Raw genomic sequence first — 18,753 nt, 5'->3', positions numbered from 1 at the left:
GTTCACAGGAAATTCTTTATAATTCTTTTAAATAAACAGGAAACATAATTATTTGCTTGGGGGTGTATATATGTGTGTGTTAAAAATAGTATAGGTTGAGGAGTACAATGTGTTTTGTAAAAAAATCAGGATTATGTAACATGCTTCAAATGAGATCCAGGGTTGTGTGTGTGTTTTTGACATGGTCTTACTGGCTCGAGGGTTTTTTGGTTTTTTTTTTTTAAGTTTTGTTTTTGAATTTTCTTTTTCTGACGCTCTTCCTGTTTTCTTATAAGTCCAGCAATGGAATAAGAGTTGAAGAGCTGGTGGATTCACATGGAGACAGTTTTTGTAACATCATCTGTCAGGTGTCTGCTTTTTTCTTATTAGTCATCTGGCATTTTGAAGACTGATTGAGGCCATTACAAAATGTACTGCAGATCATAGACCTTACATCTTTAATTAATTAATGTTCACAAAGCACTGTGCAATTGATTAATAAAACTGACTGTTGAAACATACTGAATGGTTAACTCTTTTCATATTTTTCTCTTATTTCCACACCAAATGCATGAACTGATTTTTTTTTTTAAAATGAGCCAAAGCTGATCTTAGACACTTTTTTCTTTTGAGCTCTTTCTACATTATTTACCATGTGTATAGGGATATCTTTCATAGTTTTGCTTCTTCTGATTTTCCTGGCACATATATATTCCTGATGGATATAGATTTTTCTCAGCTGGAAAACACCATTCAAATATTATTTTCATTTTTAATATAAGAATTAATTTTTGATGCCAATGGAAAAAAATCTGTAAAATTATTCAGGCCACTAAACCAACATCTATTTAAACTTTGAAAGAGAAAATTAACAGTCATAGGGAATGCTTTCTAAGAAAAAAGAATATTCCATGAAGAATGTTTATTTACAAGAAAAGGTACTATTCGTTTTAGAACACAGCAATAAATGTAACTATAAGGAGCAGATATATCATGAATCAAATAACTGAAAGATTCAGTGCAAATAACCTAGATATGCTGTTCTCTAAGAATTCATAATCTCAAATCCATATTGATTTTTCATAAAAATAAGTTGTAACACAAATTTATAAAGACAGAGAGGATTATTAGTTTGCAAAAGCCAACTCTAAAAGTAAAAATTTATACTGTATATAAAAATTATGTCATGTGGCTTAATTGTATGTCATAGCAGTAATTATTACTAAATAATTTCAGAGAATTCACAGTGGAAAATACTATCAGTGAAACCCGAAGGAGTAAAACTGTAATAGTGTGAATTCCTTGGTGATGTGATTTGAAGTTAGAAAGTCCCATTTTTGTCTCCTTTTACTTTGTATGGAGAAATTAAATGATTCTAGAAATAACAGGTATTTAATTCTGTGGTTTTCCACTTCACTATAATAGAGTAAGATTTATATCACATTTAGATTACTGAAAGGTAATCCTAAAGTTTTACAGATTTTATCCCTGTAAAGCATTATGAGATTTTAAAATGATTTTTAAGTTAATAATATGCTCATAATCTGAGCATATTAATTTCGAATGTGAGAATTGTTCATTGGGAGAGTATGTAGAAAGAATATAATACAAGGAAGTCCTCATATTTAAATCAGGAAGATACAGAGTGTCCATGGCTGTCAGTCTGTCTATATGTGTGTATTTCTGATTGTCCTTGATATTGGAAGTCGAATGCAAATTTATTTTTGTAAGTAACAGCAGAGATAGACAAGTGATTTATCTGTGATTGACTCATTCTGTTTGTGGCAAATCACTTTTGGAAAGTATTTTCAGGGGTTTTGACAAGATAACTGGTTTTAATAGGAATGAGTCAATGACAGGAGTAATAGAAATCTGTGAGGATGTTTCAAATATTCTGTAGATAAAAAGTATATGCAAGTTGAATTCATTATCATAAAGAGTTCACATGGGTAGGTACAAAATAGCTATATTAATTTTTTCTTTTTATGTCTGCAGTTTATCGGCATATATACGTAGGCCGCTCTTTGTATCTGGTCAAATACTAAAATGTTCTGGTAATTAAAAAAAATTTTTTTTTATGTTTTACTGTGAAGTAAGACTTGAAGCTCCTAGTGAAGCATCTGAGTCACATGGCACCATATTAGAGATGCATGGTGCTACCATATAAACCATAAGACAAAACATTAATAAAATGTGTCGGGTACTTTGCTGGGCAAGTGTTTATACAGGAAAAGATCCAGGAAAGAGGGATATTAATTAATCTAGCCCTAAGCAAAAGCTATTTCTGGGTTGAGGATGAGGAAAATCAACAATTGCAGTTTGAATTAATATTTATATGGTGATTTTTGCACGTATTTTATTTTTTAAAATATATTTTTATTGACATATATTATTTGTTTCAGGGTTACAGGTCTGTGATCCATCAGTCTTACACAATTCACAGCGCTCACCATAGCACATAGTCTCCCTGGTGTCCATCACCCAGCCACCCCATCCCTCCCACCCCCCCTCCACTCTAGCAACCCTCAGTTTGTTTCCTGAGATTAAGTCTCTTATGATTTGTCTCCCTGTCTGGTTTCGTCTTGTTTCATTTTTTTCTCTCTTTCCCTGTGATCTTCTGCCTTGTTTCTCGAAGTCCACTTATCAGTGAGATCATATGATAATTGTCTTTCTCTGATTGACTTATTTCGCTTAGCATAATACCCTCTAGTTCCATCCACGTCATTGCAAATGACAAGATTTCATTTTTTGTTGGCTGCATAATATTCCATTGTGTATATATATATATACCACATCTTCTTTATCCATTCTTCTGTCGATGGACATCTAGGCTCTTTCCACAGTTTGGCTATTGTGAACATTGCTGCTGTAAACACTGGGGTGCCCGTGCCCCTTTGTATCACTACATTTATATCTTTGGGGTAAATACCCAGGAGTGCAATGGCTGGGTTGTAGGGTAGCTCTATTTTCAACTTTTTGAGGAACCTCCATACTGTTTTCCAGAGTGACTGCACTAGCTTGCATTCCCACCAACAGTGTAGGAGGGTTCCCCTTTCTCCGCATCCTTGCTGACATCTGTCGTTTCCTGACTTGTTAATTTTAGCCATTCTGACTAGTGTGAGGTGGTATCTCATTGTGGTTTTGATTTGTATTTCCCTGTTGCCAAGTGATGTTGAGCAGTTTTTCATATGTCTGTTGGCCATTTGGATGTCTTCTTTGCAGAAGTGTCTGTTCATGTCTTCTGCCAATTTCTTGATTGGATTATTTGTTCTTTGGGTGTTGAGTTTGATAAGTTCTTTATAGATTTTGGATATTAACCCTTTATCTGATATGTTGTTTGCAAATATCTTCTCCCATTCTGTCGTTTGTCATTTGGTTTTGTTGACTGCTTTGCTGTGCAAAAGCTTTTTACCTTGATGAAGTCCCAATAATTCATTTTTGCTCTTGCTTCCCTTGCCTTTGGCGGTGTGTCTAGGAAGAAGTTGCTGTGGCTGAGGTCAAAGAAGTTGCTGCCTGTGTTTTCCTCAAGGATTTTGATGGATTCCTGTCTCACATTTAGATCTTTCGTCCATTTTGAGTCTATTTTTGTGTGTGATGTAAGGAAACGGTCCAGTTTCATTCTTATGCATGTGGTTGTCTAGTTTTCCCAATGCCATTTGTTGAAGAGACTGTCTTTTTTCCATTGGATATTCTTTCCTGCTTTGTCAAAAATTAGTTGACCAGAGAGTTGAGGGTCCATTTCTGGACTCTTTCTTCTGTTGCATTGATCTATGTGTCTGTTTTTGTGCCCATACCATGCTGTCTTGTTGATCACAGCTTTGTAATATAGCTTGAAATCAGGCAACGTGATGTGCCCAGCTTTGTTTTTCTTTTTCAACATTTCCTTGGCAATTCAGGCTCTTTTCTGGTTCCATACAAATTTTAGGATTATTTGTTCCATTTCTGTGAAAATAGTTGATGGTATTTTTTTGATTGGGATTGAATTAAATGTGTAGATCTCTCTAGGTAGCATAGACAGTTTCACAATATTTGTTCTTCCAATCCATGAGCATGGAATGTTTTTCCATTTCTTTGTGTCTTCCTCAATTTCTTTCATGAGTATTCTGTAGTTTTCTGAGTACAGATTCTTTGCCTCTTTGGTTAGATTTATTCCTAGGTTTCTTTTGGTTTTGGGTGCAATTGTAAATGGGATTGATTCCTTAATTTCTCTTTCTTCTGTCTTGTTGTTGGTGTACAGAAATGCAACTGATTTCTGTGCATTGATTTATATCCTGCCACTTTACTGAATTCCTGTATGAGTTCTAGCAGTTTTGGGGGTGGAGTCTTTTGGGTTTTCCACTTAAGGTATCATATCATCTGTAAAGAGTGAGAGTTTGACTTCTTTGCTGATTCGGAAGCCTTTATTTCTTTTGTTGTCCAATTGCTGAGGCTAGGACTTCTAGTACTATGTTGAATAGCAGTGGTGATAGTGAACATCCCTGCCATGTTCCTGACCTCAGGGCAAAAGCTCTCAGTTTTTCCCCATTGAGAGTGATATTTGCTGTGGGTTTTTCATAGATGGCTTTTATGATATTGAGGTATGTACCCTCTATCCCTACACTGTGAAGAGTTTTAATCAAGAAAGGATGCTGTACTTTGTCAAATGCTTTTTCTGCATCTACTGAGAGGATCATATGGTTCTTGTTCTTTCTTTTATTAATGTATTGTATCACATTGATTGATTTGCAGATGTTGAACCAACCTTGCAGTCCAGGAATAAATCCCATTTGATCATGGTGAATAATCCTTTTAATGTACTGTTGGGTCCTATTGGCTAGCATTTTGGTGAGAATTTTCACATCCATGTTCATCAGGGATATTGGCCTGTAATTCTCCTTTTTGATGGGGGTCTTTGGTTTTGGGATCAAGGTAATGCTGACCTTATAAAATGAGTTTGGAAGTTTTTCTTCCATTTCTATTTTTTGGAAAAGTTTCAGAAGAATAGGTATTAATTCTTCTTTGAATGTTTAGTAGAATTCCTCTGGGAAGCCATCTGGCCCTGGGCTGTGGTTTGTTGGGAGATTTTTGATGACTGCTTCAATTTCCTTGCTGGTTATGGGTCTATCCAGGTTTTCTATTTCTTCCTGGTTCAGTTTTGGTAGTTTATGCAACTCTATAAATGCATCTATTTCTTCCAGATTGTCTTATTTGTTGGCATATAGTTGCTCATAATATGTTCTTATAATTGTTTGTATTTCTTCGGTATTGGTTGTGATCTCTCCTCTTTCATTCATGTTTTTATTTATTTGGGTTCTTTCTCTTTTCTTTTTGATAAGTCTGGCCAAGGGTTTATCAATCTTATTAATTCTTTCAAAGAAACAGCTCCTGGTTTCGTTGATCTGTTCTACTGTTCTTTTGGTTTCTCTTTCATTGATTTCTGCTCAGATCTTTATTACTTTTGTTCTCCTGCTGGGTTTAGGCTTTATTTGCTGTTCTTTCTCTAGCTCTTTTAGGTGTAGGGTTAGGTTATGTATTTGAGACCTTTCTTGTTTCTTGAGAAAGGCTTATATTGCTATATACTTCTCTCTTAAGGCTGCCTTTACTCACCCCAAAGATTTTGAACAGTTGTGTTTTCATTTTCATTTGTTTCTGTGAGTTTTTTTAGTTCTTCTCTAATTTCCTGGTTGACCCATTCATTCTTTAGTAGGATGCTCTTTAGCCTCCGTGTGTATTTTAGTTCTTTCCAACTTTCCTCTTGTGTTTGGGTTTGAGTTTCAAAGCATTGTGGTCTGAAAATGTGTAGGAGATGATCCCAATCTTTTGGTCCTGGTTGAGACTTGATTTGTGAGCCAGGATATGATCTATTTTGGAGAATGTTCCATGTGCACTAGGGAAGAATGTGTATTCTGTTGCTTTGGGATGGAATGTTCTGAATATATCTGTGAAGTCCATCTGGTGGTCCAGTGTGTCATTTAAAGCCCTAATTTCCTTGTTGATATTTTGCTTAGATGATCTGTCCATTTCAGTGAGGGGGGTGTGAAAGTCCCCTACTATTATTGTTTTATTGTCGATGTGTTTGTTTGATTTTGTTATTAATTGACTTATATAATTGGCTGCTCCCATGTTGGGGGAATAAATATTTACAATTGGTAGATCTTCTTGTTGGATAGACCCTTTAAGTATGATATAGTGTCCTTCCTCATCTCTTATTAATAGTCTTCGGTTTAAAATCTAAATTGTCTGATATAAGGATTGCCACCCCAGCTTTCTTTTGATGTCCATTAGCATGGTAAATGGTTTTTCACCCCCTCACTTTAAATCTGGAGGTGTCTTTGGGTCTAAAATGAGTCTCCTGCAGACAGCATATTGATGGGTCTTGCTTTTTTTTTAATCCAATCTGATACCCTGTGTCTTTTGATTGGGGCATTTAGCCCATTTACATTCAGGGTAACTATTGAAAGATATAAGTTTAGTGCCACTGTATTGCCTGTAAGGTGACTGTTACTGTATATTGTCTCTGTTCCTTTCTGGTCTATGTTACTTTTAGGCTCTCTTTTTGCTTAGAGGACCCCTTTCAATATTTCTTTTTTTTTTTTTTTTTAAGATTTTTAAATTTATTTATTCGACAGAGACACAGACAGCCAGCGAGAGAGGGAATACAAGCAGGGGGAGTGGGAGAGGAAGAAGCAGGCTCATAACGGAGGAGCCTGATGTGGGGCTCGATCCCATAACGCCGGGACCACACCCTGAGCCGAAGGCAGATGCTTAACCGCTGTGCCACCCAGGCGCCCCCCCCTTTCAATATTTCTTATAGGGCTGGTTTGGTGATTGCAAATTCTCCTGTTGAATTCGCACGTGTTCAGAATGGTTTGATATCTAGCTGAATTCCTGGTCTCCTACTCCTCTGCCATCTTGCTAGCCAACTGCATGTATCTTTTGATTTAGCCTTCAAAGTGACCACCTGAGGTAGGTGTTATCTTATTTTACACATGAGGAAACTGAGGGTCAGAGATACTACCTTCAATCACAGGTGAGCACGTGAGTTTAACTCAAGTCGTCTGGCTCCATATTCTTTACTTTTTCTTTCTGTCAATTGGAGACAGAGACAGTGTTAGTCCATATTAAAGGGATCAGCACACATGTTATGGGAGAGGCAAGACTTGAAAACCTTAATGGAAAAGGCAAAATCTAGATGTGTGGAACTAGGGATGTCACATACTGCATGAGTGATCCATTAACTGGATTCAGCCTACAGATGCGTTTGGTATGACTAGTCTGGTGTTTTTTAAAAAGTCTGAATTTGAATGCCTTCTGTAGAAAAAGCATTTTCTAGTCTCAGTCTTCATTACTCTCCTATCTAACTGCACTCACTTATAAATGTCTGCTCAGACTCTGATGTCCTTTGAATATGCAGTCCTGAGCTGAATGAATCACATGAACAAGAACGTGGAGGAAAACATGAAGGTGAACATAGAGAGCAATTACCTGGGCTGAGCATAGGTTTTTATTTAGGGAACTTTGGTAGGAAATTGTTAAGGACCGGATTATGGATGCTGTTTGTCCTTGTATATCCCCCAACTGCTCCCACCTCTTCCATGAAATCTAGGTTGGATGAGTTGGCCACAGTCCCAGTGAGTAGGAATTATATTGTGTTCTACGAGGCTGAGTTCCTGAAATTTCAAGCTTAATTGAGGTAGGTCCAATTTCTTGGGACAGCACTAGTGTAGACAGGGTCAAAAACCTGTCTTCTGAGCTTGGAAAAGGAATCATAGTAAGTGAGGTAAGGTCCTGAGTATTGTTCTGAACATTGGCTGATGTTACTAGTACACTTTTATGGGACACTGGAAGTATGTTATTTTATTGATAAATTTTTTAAGGGGCAAGAGAAGAGTAGAAAGGTACAATCAGGTTTTTTTTTTTTTTTTTGCATATACGTAAGATTGTTTCCTGGGATACCTAATTAAGGCACAAGTCTCTTTGATTGGATACTTTGTGGGGGACATTACTTCTTTTCTTCCAATGGACTTTTGAGCCTTTGGAGGAGAAATAAGGTTATGAGTAATTACCTATGTATATCTATATCTGTATTTATATCTATATCTGTATTTTGAAATTGTGGACTTCTTTTCCACCTCAGGGCCTTTGCACATGCTTTATTTCCTGCACAGAATGTTCTTCTCTGATGGAGAAGATGGAACTGATTTGTTTTTATCCTTTAAATTCTTTACCTATCAATACAACTATCCCTCCTTTGAGAGGTTGTATCTGACCCATCTAAAAAGTAAGTTCCTATCTAAGCCCTATCTAAAAAATAAGTTCCTTCCACCTTTATTCTGTTTTTTATCTGTTGTTAATTTTCACCACAGCATTAATCAATTCATAATTATTTTGTCTACTTACATATTTGTAGTAACATTCCCTCATAGTAATGTACCTCACAGTATCTTCAGAGAATGTAAATTTTGTAAGGACAGGGATTATGAACCCAGAATCTAGTTCCACAACAGAATGGATCCTTAAATAAGTATCTGCAAATGAATAGATAGTTGGAATAAATTGAAGGAAAAAATACGATGGGTATTGATAAGAGAATGTACCATAGATTCCCATGTCAGATGAAGGGTATGGAAGATGCTTTTAAGGTATGTACTGTAACAGGAATTTAATGTGTAATAGCAACAAGGGATTTCATATATATATGATATATCTATGTATATATCTGATGAAAGTTTCATACTGCCGAAGTAGAATATTAATTCTTTAAAAAATTGTATAATGAATACACTTTGAAGGTAGAAAGTTTAAATGACAGAAAAGACTGTAAAGAGAAAGTAGAATTTTTCCTTCCCCCAGTTCCATTTTTAATCACTATTAATACATTCTTACATATTTTTCTAGAAATTTTATGTGGTATATATCTGTCATTGGTTTTATTTATCTTTTTAGATAGTTAACTAGTTATCTGCTTGTTATCAAAATTATTTTGATTATAATAGAAATATGATTCTGCCATTTGCAATTTTCATTTAATATATCTTGAATACTTTTTCATGTGAACCCATAATATCTTGTTTAGGGTGGTACATGGGTTAGGTACAGTTAGGCATCTGACTCTTGTTTTTCCGCTCAAGTCATGATCTCAGGGTTGTGGGATCAAGCCCCCTGTAGGGCTGTATGCTCAGTGCAGAGTCTGCTTGTTCCTCCCCCTCTGCCCTTCCCCCAGCTTGCATGCACACACACAGTCTCTCTCTCTCTCAAATAAATAAATAGAATCTTAAAAAAAATCTAGTTTATTTATTTATAGCCACTTCATTTCAATATTTTATAAAACTTTGTTTCTACAGCTCCATTTTCTCCATATTCCTTTTTGCTGTGATTTTCATACAAATTTTATCTTTATAATTGTATATCCATCAACATGGACTTATAATTATTGCTTTATGCAGATGTCTTTTAAACCAGGAGGAGAAAAAAAGAGTTACAAATGAAGATACATTTATACTGTCTTTTATATTTGCTTATGTAGTTGACTTACTGGTATTCTTTATTTCTTTATATGATTTTGAATTACTCTCTAATGTCCTGTCATTTCAGTTAGAAGAACTCTGTAGTATTTTCTGTAGGGCAGGTTGCTTCCAATGGATTTTCTCATTTTTTATCTTAATTTATCCTTAATATTTGAAGGATAGTTTTGCCCAATACAGGAGTCTTGGTTGACATTTAACTTTATTTTTAGCACTAATAAACAGGTCATCCCACTATCTTCTCGCCCCCATGGTTTCTTATGAGAAATCAGCTGTTAATCTTATTTAGGAGGTCCTCTATGTGATCAGTCTCTTCTCTCTTGCTGCTTTCAAGATTCTTTCTTTGTCTTTATCTTTTGATTGTTTGATTATGATATTTCTATGTGTGGAACTCTTGATTTAACCTACTTGGAGTTCACAGAGCTTCTAGGATGTATAGGTGGATTTTAAAAAAATATTTTCATCAAAGATAGGGTGTTTTGGCTATTAATTCCTTAAATTTGTTTTGTTTTCTTTCTCTCTTTTTGTTTCTTCTTCATCTCTTCTTTCTCTCTTTTCTTTCTTCTCCTTTTTCCTTTTGGATTCCCATTATGCCTATATTGGTACACTTGATTATGTTCCACAGGTCTCCGAGGGTCTTTAAATTTTTTTTTTTCATTTTTTTCTCTTTCTGCTATTCAGACTGGGTAATCTGAATTGACCTATCTTCAACTTTGCTTTATTTTGTCAGCTCAAATCTACTATTGAGCTCCTCTAAGTGCATTTTAATTTATATTATTGTAAGTTTCAACTTTAGAATTTCTATTTGGTTCTCTTTAAAATTTCAGTTTCTTTATTGATATTCTTTATTTGGTGAGACATCACTTTCATACTTTAGTTCAGAAGCCATGGTTTCTTTTCATTCTTTGAAGATATTTTAAATAGCTGATTTAAATTTTTGTAGTGGGCTGAATGGTGGCTTTGATGATATATTCATGTCCTAATCCATGGAGCCTACCTTGTATGGCAGAAGAGTAATATATGGCAAAATATGTGAATAAGTTAAGGATCTTGAGAGATGGGAGATTTTCCTGGATTATCTGGGGTGGCTCTAAATATAATCACATGCGTCCTTATAAGAGATAGGGAGAGGGAGTTTTGAGATACACAAAATAGGAGAAAACAATGAAGATGGGGACAGGGATTGGAGTGATATAGCCTCAGGCCAAGGAGTGCTGGCAGTCATCAGAAGGTGGAAGAGACAAGGAAAGGAATCTTCCCTAGAGACTCTGGAGAGAATGTGGATGCCAACCTCAGTTTCAGACTTCTGAGCTCCAGAACTATATGAGAATAAATTTATGTTGTTTAAACCCACGAAGTTCCTGATCATTTGTTATGGCAGCCATAGCAAACTAATCAAGTCTGTCCAGTAATTCCAATGTCTGTCCTTCCTCAGGAATAGTTTCTGTAGACTGCTTTTTTCATTGTGAATGGCCATAAATTTTGTTTCTTTGCATATTTCATCTTCGTTGTTGTTGTAAATTGCACATTTAATATACTATGTGGCAGGTTTGACTTTTGCTGAGTCCTGGGGATGATGCATGTCAGGCCCAAAGTGCTGTTGTCGACATGGCTCCCAGCCAGGTGACTGGGTTCTTGCTTTCAGCCTTTGGGCTGCTTGTATCTCTAACAATGTGACCAGGATGCTATCTAAGGCATTGGTGGGTCTTGGTTCTATCCATCTGGATCTCAGCCTGGACACCATGCAGAGGGGATGAGGTTTCATTCTCGTCCCATTAGCCGGTCTGGTGATTTTAGTGAGATGCTGCTCTCTATAGGGATGCTCATTCTGTCGGGCACTCAAGTCTATACCATCTTGACTGTCCAGCTCTTTGCATTCTTAAACCTACTATCTGTAGAAGCAGGTATTTTAGCATATAGTTTTGAAAATACATCTAGGATATTTGATGACTTTCCAGTAAGATTTGGTTATAGACTTCCAGCTGAAGGTTTAAAGGGTTTTTTGATTAACTCAAAACCAGAGAATGCCTAGGAACCCATAATGCCTCCACCACTGAAAGACAATTCACTGGCACTTTCGTTGTGTTAATTAGAAGACTTGATTATAATTTTGATGTAACGGTTTTAAATGCACAGAGAGCAGGATACGAAGCAGCCATAGTTCACAGTGTTGACTCTGATGACCTCGTTAGCATGGGATCCAACAACACTGATGTGCTAAATAAATGGACATTCCATCTGTCTTCATAGGGGAATTATCAGCTAATTCCCTGAAAGATGAATTCACATATGTAAAAGGGGCCATATTTTCTTAGTTCTAGAATTTAGTCTTCCTTTGGAATGCTACCTAATTCTTTTCTTTATTGTAGTGCACATCTGTCTCAGCTTGATAGTCATTTTCATGAAGTAGGTGAATTAATGTTAAATATATTTAAAAAATAGTATGGATGGTTCTAAAAATCATTGTATTGAGTGAGAGGAACCTTACATAAAGGAGTACATATTGTATGAGTCCATTTATATGGTTGGGTCTGGGAAAGGTAAAGATAACCTGGGTAGAAAAATTGGAACAGTGATTGCTTCTGGGGGCTAAAAAAGGGTGAGGGATTTACTGAGAAGGGTATGAGGGAACTTTTTGGGGTAAGTCATGTTCTGTATCTTGAGAGAGGTTTAGATTTCTGTATACTTAAATTTTGTGCATTTCACTGTATAGAAATTTTACCTACGGGAAAAAAAACCTAAAAAAACATTAAACTCTAAGTAATGATACATATGCTAAAGTATTTGAGGGGGCAGATACTGATTATCTGCAACTTGCTTTGAAGTGCACTATAAAAAATGAAGAGGAAAAGAGGTGTATCGATGGGTAGATAAAGGGATGGATAGGTGGGTGATAAAAATGCAGTACAATGCTAATTGTAGATTCTAGGTACTGAATATATGGCTATTATAAACTTTCTTCAACTCTTCTCTGTATTTGAAATTTTTCATGTTAAAATGTGAATAAAGGATAGATTGAGGACTTGAAAAAAAATGTTTTGTGGCAAGTCTGAAAATCAGACTCTTCTCTCTCTTTAGGATTTGTTGTTGCTGTTTGCCTAATGGTTTTTCTGAGCTAAATCTGTAAGGTCTGTGTTCTTTGTTGTGTGTGACCAGTGTTAGCCAGGTGACCAGTTAATGATTGGACAGAGATTTGCATAAATGCCTGGAACCAATAAGTTTCCCAGTTCCTGCTGAGGGGATCCGTGTGTGTGCTGGGCCATATGTCTTTCACACTCAGCCAGGCAGTTGACAAGTCTGCCTTCCTCTTCACTTCCTGCTTGCACAGAGCTTCAAGGTCAGTCGCAGCTGAGAACCAGGGTCTTTTCAGCTCTTTTCTGAGCATGTGCACAGCCCTGGGCAAGCGAACAGCCTTATACATGTGAATGGACCTTTTAGATTTCTAGGAATATTTTCAGGTTTTTCAAAGCTCCTTATGGACATTTCATTCCCCGAATTTCCCTTGATAAGCTTTTTGCTTAGTCTTTTGTTTGCCCTAATTGTTATCCATTGCCTCAGTCAGCAGTGATGTTACACAATTAACAAATGCCCCAAGAGACAGGGCTGTTCACACTGAGGGAAGCCTTCCGTAAAGGGTGCACTTGTCGTGATGAGCAATGAGTAATGTTTACAGTTGTTGAATCACTATCTTGTACACCTGAAACTAATGCAACACTGTATGTTAACTATATTGGAATTAAAATTTTAAAAAACTTAATAAAAAAGCCTTCCAAATGGGGTCTTCCAGATAGGTCAAATACAATTATCTGTTAATGAGGCTTGGAAAGTTCCAACCCCATTCTGTATCCCCTAGTGGCTGCTACACTGCTGTTTTTCACCGTGATTGCAGACTATTGATTTTCAAGGCTACTGTGTAGCTGGGAGCTGGGGGATGGGAACAGGTCAAGTTAAAATGCCATAAAGCTCACTGTTCTGTGATTCAGCTGTTTTTCTGGATTGCCTCAAGCCTTTCGTTAATTTTCAGAGTCCTGAAAAAGTTATTGACTATTTTTGCCAACGATTTTATTGTTATGTGGAGGAGAGGATTTTTGGGGTCTTTAGCCTTCCTTTTTTTTTTTTGATGTCACTCCAACATGTGGCTTTTGGTTAAAGTGGTTTTTTTTTTTTTTTAAAGATTTTATTTATTCATTTTTTGAGACAGAGAGAGAGAGCGAGAGAGCGGGAGTGTGTAAGCTGGGAGGAGGGGCAAAGGGAAAGGGAGAGAGAAAATCCTTAGGCAGACTTCCCGCTGAGCAGGGAGCCCGACACAGGTGATCCCAGGACCATGGGATCATGACCTGAGCTGAAACGAAGAGTCACGCGCTTAACTGACTGAGCCACCCAGGCGCCCCTTAGGTAAAGTGTGTTTAAAGGATGGAGGGGAGAGACCTTCACAATAGTTTCACCTCATGACTCCACTATAGTTTCAGCATGATTTCTTTTTTCTTTCTCTTTTCTTTTTGTAAATCCCTGTTTCTGTTCCTTTTTTGCGGTAATGAAGAGTGTGTAGCCTGCCTCCTAAACAGGGGATTGCCAAATGGCGCATCCTTTGAGTCACGCTTGCTGTATTTATGGTTTACTCTGGAGGGACTAGATGCTCTGCTTTCGAGTGGCCTTTTTACTGGCCTTTCCTCCACCCCCCCCAACATTCCTACTGGCCTTTTCTTTGGGTTGCATCTCATCCCCTAGATTCTATTTCATTCCTGATTGGGGAATATCAGTAAGAAGTTTCAGAATTTTCTGGATTCAGTTTCTCTCATCTCTACAGTGCTTCTTGACAATAATGAAAGGAGCTGAAGGTTGATATCCTAAATCTTCAGTCTCTGGTCTCTGATGGCACTTACCAAAACCCGTGGTGTTATTGCTGTCTTCCTCCATTTGACTGCTGCTTGCACATTTTCATTCTTTTTCCTTTTTGTATTTATTTTGTTAAGTTTTAGGGATAGAAGTTTAGTGATTCAGTTTCTTCTTTGTACTGGCTTTTTGAAATGATACAGAATTATTTAATTTAAAATAAATAGCAAATGTCTGTCAAATGAGAATTTGGGTTTTAAAAAATAAATGTGTGTGTAGCCTTTTCTTTCTGGTTGTAGTTTGTTAGTGAGGCCAGTTGCTTGCTGTAGTCACACCTAATTTGTGCCTCTGAGGCAATGCCATCTCCACGTAGGATATACTAATATTTCTTCTCACTAGGAGGAGTGTAGTGGAACGTGTTGAGAAAAATGAGAGATAGAATCCATTTTGTATTAACTCTTTACATCAAGCCATTTGATTCTTCAAGAGTCAACTCGATTCTTATAATAGTATTATGCTGCAGGTCTGTATGACCCTGAATGTGGCTGGATATGTAATATATAAATAATAGAAATAGTAGTAGTAGTAATAATAATAGCAATGAGAAACTTTTGATAATATGTAAATTGTATTTTTAGTTCACTTGTGCAGGAATGTTATAAGGCAGTTGTATTATTTAGATTTGTTAGCCCAAGTCCTATAGTACGTTTTCTTTTGTTCACATGGATAAAATATTAAGATGGGAATATGTCATCTTTACAATTTTATGTTCTTTTAAACTCCAATTCCTTTAAAAAAAACCCCATCTACAAAACATTACCAGTTTTGCTTTTGTAAAAAACAAAATAACCCCCTCCCCACAAGAAAACCCTAAATTTATTGATTGGTTGTTCAGAAAAAATAAAATTCAGTAATTTTTAAATCAGTATGATATTATTTCCATGTCTCAGGAGACACCCTAGACCCAGTGGTGTTGTCCTACTGTGGATGTAATGAAATGTAATACCTTGAGGATTATATTGGCAAGTCCGTAATATGTCATTCCCCTGTCTCTCTCACTGTACCAGATATCCTAATTATTAAAAAATCACACAAAAATTCCATCAAATCAGATAACTACACAACATCTGGAAAAATGATTTTGGTTAAGGAACAAAACAGTGAGTGGTCTTTTTTTCATGCTAATCATTTGTGTTTATATTTATTTTACATTTTTTTCTTTGGACAGATTTATTTATTTATTTATTTATTTATTTATTTATTTATTTATTCATTTTAGAGAGAGAGAAAGAGCGCACATCTGAGGGGAGGGGGAGAGACAAAGGGAGAGGGAGAGAAGCAGACTCCTTCCTGAGCATGGAGCCTGACACAGGGCTTGATCCCAGTACCCGGTGATCATGACCTGAGCTGAAACCAAGAGTCAGACGCTTAACTGACTGAGCCACCCAGGCATTCCTGGACAGTTATTTTAGAAGAGGTTGATGAACTGAACTTATTCATGTAACACATCATGCAAGTGCTGCTGATTACATAGACCTGGAGTAACTGTAACTCCTACCATCAAGGGGGGGCGGGTATTGTATAACCCTAGAAATTTCTTGAGTCTGGTAGTTAAGATATGGACTCTTATTTAATAGTGGTGGAATTATTTTTCAAAAAACACCTAAGATATTTTACATATAAGCACTGCCCTGTCGTATATTTACTTTCATATGTCCCTGGGTAGCCTGTTCTAAGAGTTTTATGGGCATGTGGCTTTTCTGATAGACTGAATACATTTTTCAGGATCTTGCATAATCTAGTGACTCTCAGAATTATGTTGTCAGGAATAGAATTTTATTGCTTGTAGGTTTGCTCTTCACATGTTTATACTCTTCATATATTTATGATTAAAAAAGTGAAGAGCTATTTTTAGGTGGAAGGAAGTGAGCTTAGCTCATCTTACGTTGTCCCTTGAGAGAACATCACTCTCAAGGATTTGGCACTTCACTCCACTTTATTGGATAGGAAGAGGTCATGGGTTACTAGTTTCAGTCAGTTTCTCCATTTTATGGAAAAGAATACTCCCCAAGTGTTTAGAAAGGAACATGTGAAAGAAGATACAAAGCTTTGACTTTGTGTCTAAGATCATACCTTTAACTCATAATTATAGTGCTAACGGTAATAGCTTATGTGGACATAGCGAGGAATAAAGTGTTACAGCTTATTAAGTCTACTATATTTGTGTTAATTCAGATATATTCATGAGATAAAGAAACCAGTAAGTTTCAAATGTTCATATCAACTTGAGCAATTCAAAGTTTATTTCCTACTTCTTTCATTAGCATTTTGTCCTTAAGACAAATTGTAGTCTTTCCTTATTATTCACATAAAAGATTTGCATTTGTAAAAGGTGATTTCATTGATATTTCATTTAACTAATTAAATCTGTTTAATTTTTATTTGTTGATTTAAAAATCAAATATTAGGGGCGCCTGGGTGGCACAGCAGTTAGGCGTCTGCCTTCGGCTCAGGGCGTGATCCCGGCGTTCTGGGATCGAGCCCCACATCAGGCTCCTCCGCTATGAGCCTGCTTCTTCCTCTCCCACTCCCCCTGCTTGTGTTCCCTCTCTCGCTGGCTGTCTCTATCTCTGTCAAATAAATAAATAAAATCTTTAAAAAAAAATAAATAAAAAAGTAAAAATCAAATATTAAATTGTGGCTATTTACAAAGAAACCTTTTTGTTTTTATTCTCTGCTTATAATAGGGGGTTTACTTTCTGTATCATACATAGAATCTCTAAATTGGCATTTTTACCTAACGATCCAAGAATACACATTTAATGAGTTGTTTTATAGATACATTTCTTTTAAATAGAGAAAAAATACAGATGAAAATAGCAAAAAGCTTGAAATAAAACAAAAGAGAATTTAATTTAGGTTTCATGCTTAGAAATGTCTGAGACCATATTCTTTGAATATATAATCTTTGATGAAATGTCAAATTAGATGCTTTGAAAGCTACATTAACTCTTTGAAGTTGTGATCACCTAGCTTTTGTCCATCATCTTTGAAAAGTATTTAAGTGCTGAACATACATGGTTAATATAAGTTACAAAGAAAACGACTGAAAAAAATACTTCTTTGTAAGATTGATATTCTAAGATAGATTACACTCATTTATTCATTTTATTGAATGTAGAGGGGATATACGGGGATCGACTTTAATTAAATAATACAGAAACGAATAAAAATGGTCGCTATCTTAAGACCTGCAAAGTGGAGATTTATAGCGCTGTGAGAGCATTAGGTGAAGGGATTTGATGTAGTCATGGTCATCAGGGAAATTTCTCTGTGGAAGTGATGATGGGTTGAGCTCTGAAAAAACACTGAGAGTTACTAGGCAAAGGGTAAGGAGAATTGTATTTCCTCTGGTTGGAATACATATTTTATACTATATAATATATTGACATGTTTGTATTGAGAGAGCTGCTCTAGTTCATGTCCTTTTTCAGACAGGGAAACTAGAACCCATGGAGGTTAAGTAACTTGCCTAAGATCATAGCTACTTTTGAGAAAAATTGAACTAGGATTTATGATTTATGATTAATGCCCTTTCTATGAAACCAACTTCAAGACATAAGAATAACAGAACAAAGATGCGCTTAGCTTCTTGTTTGTTCATTTATTTACTCAACTTATGAAGCACCACTGTGTGGAAGAGTCTGTGCTACTTGCTGTGAAAGATACAGAAGTGAATAATAGGTGGCATTTGCCTTTAGGGATCTTATCATCTAGTAGGGAATATAAAACAATATCTGAATTTATAGAGTAAAATTACACATATCAACAGAAAAATACAGATAAACTATGGGAACTGAGATGAGAAAGAATTACGTCCATTTGGAATGAGTTCGTGAAGGCTTCCTGGAGGGAATGATAATTGAGCTGGGCTCAAGCATGAAAATGAAGGGCATTTGGTGCAAAATGAACTGCATGAGCAAAGAAGAAGGTTGTCAGGACATCAGCAGGTAGTTCTCTTTAGATGATACTAAAATGGGTCAAGGGAGGGATAGATAGTGGGAACTAAATTTGGACTAGAGTTGAGGCCTGATTGTGTATAAATACCAAGATAAAGGAGAGCCATTATTAAGAAGGGGCATAAATAAATCGTAACTGTAGGTCAATGCTATGGGCACTGGGTAGAAGATAAAGATTGAATGCATAGGTGTTTAAGGGGTGCCGGGGACACAAAGATGAATACATGCAATTTAAGAATGGAAGTAAGTGTGATGTAGGCAATGTGGAGAAAACCAGGTATGAGAGTTTCACGCCACGGTTGGGGGTATAGCCATTAGTTCTCCTGGGAAGAGTTTTCAAAGGCTTTGTAGTTAAGTGGAGTTTCAGTTGTTCATTTCTGCTCTCGTTTTGTCTCTTTGGATCCAATGGAGTCTTACTG

General features: G+C 36.3%; 1 protein-coding gene and 1 pseudogene across 9 annotated transcripts in view; both read left to right on the top strand.

Moving 5' to 3' along the window:
* Positions 1 to 18,753, top strand: part of SUGCT (succinyl-CoA:glutarate-CoA transferase) — a 756,457-nt gene that overhangs the window by 201,670 nt on the left and 536,034 nt on the right. The window lies entirely within an intron of this gene.
* Positions 10,350 to 13,568, top strand: LOC113258171 (E3 ubiquitin-protein ligase RNF13-like; annotated as a pseudogene).

The sequence above is a fragment of the Ursus arctos genome, unplaced genomic scaffold (genome assembly GCF_023065955.2).
Source record: "Ursus arctos isolate Adak ecotype North America unplaced genomic scaffold, UrsArc2.0 scaffold_3, whole genome shotgun sequence".
NCBI classification, from domain to species: Eukaryota; Metazoa; Chordata; class Mammalia; order Carnivora; family Ursidae; genus Ursus; species Ursus arctos.
Note: the sequence above shows the minus strand (reverse complement) of the source record. Positions and strands in the feature narration are given on the sequence as shown.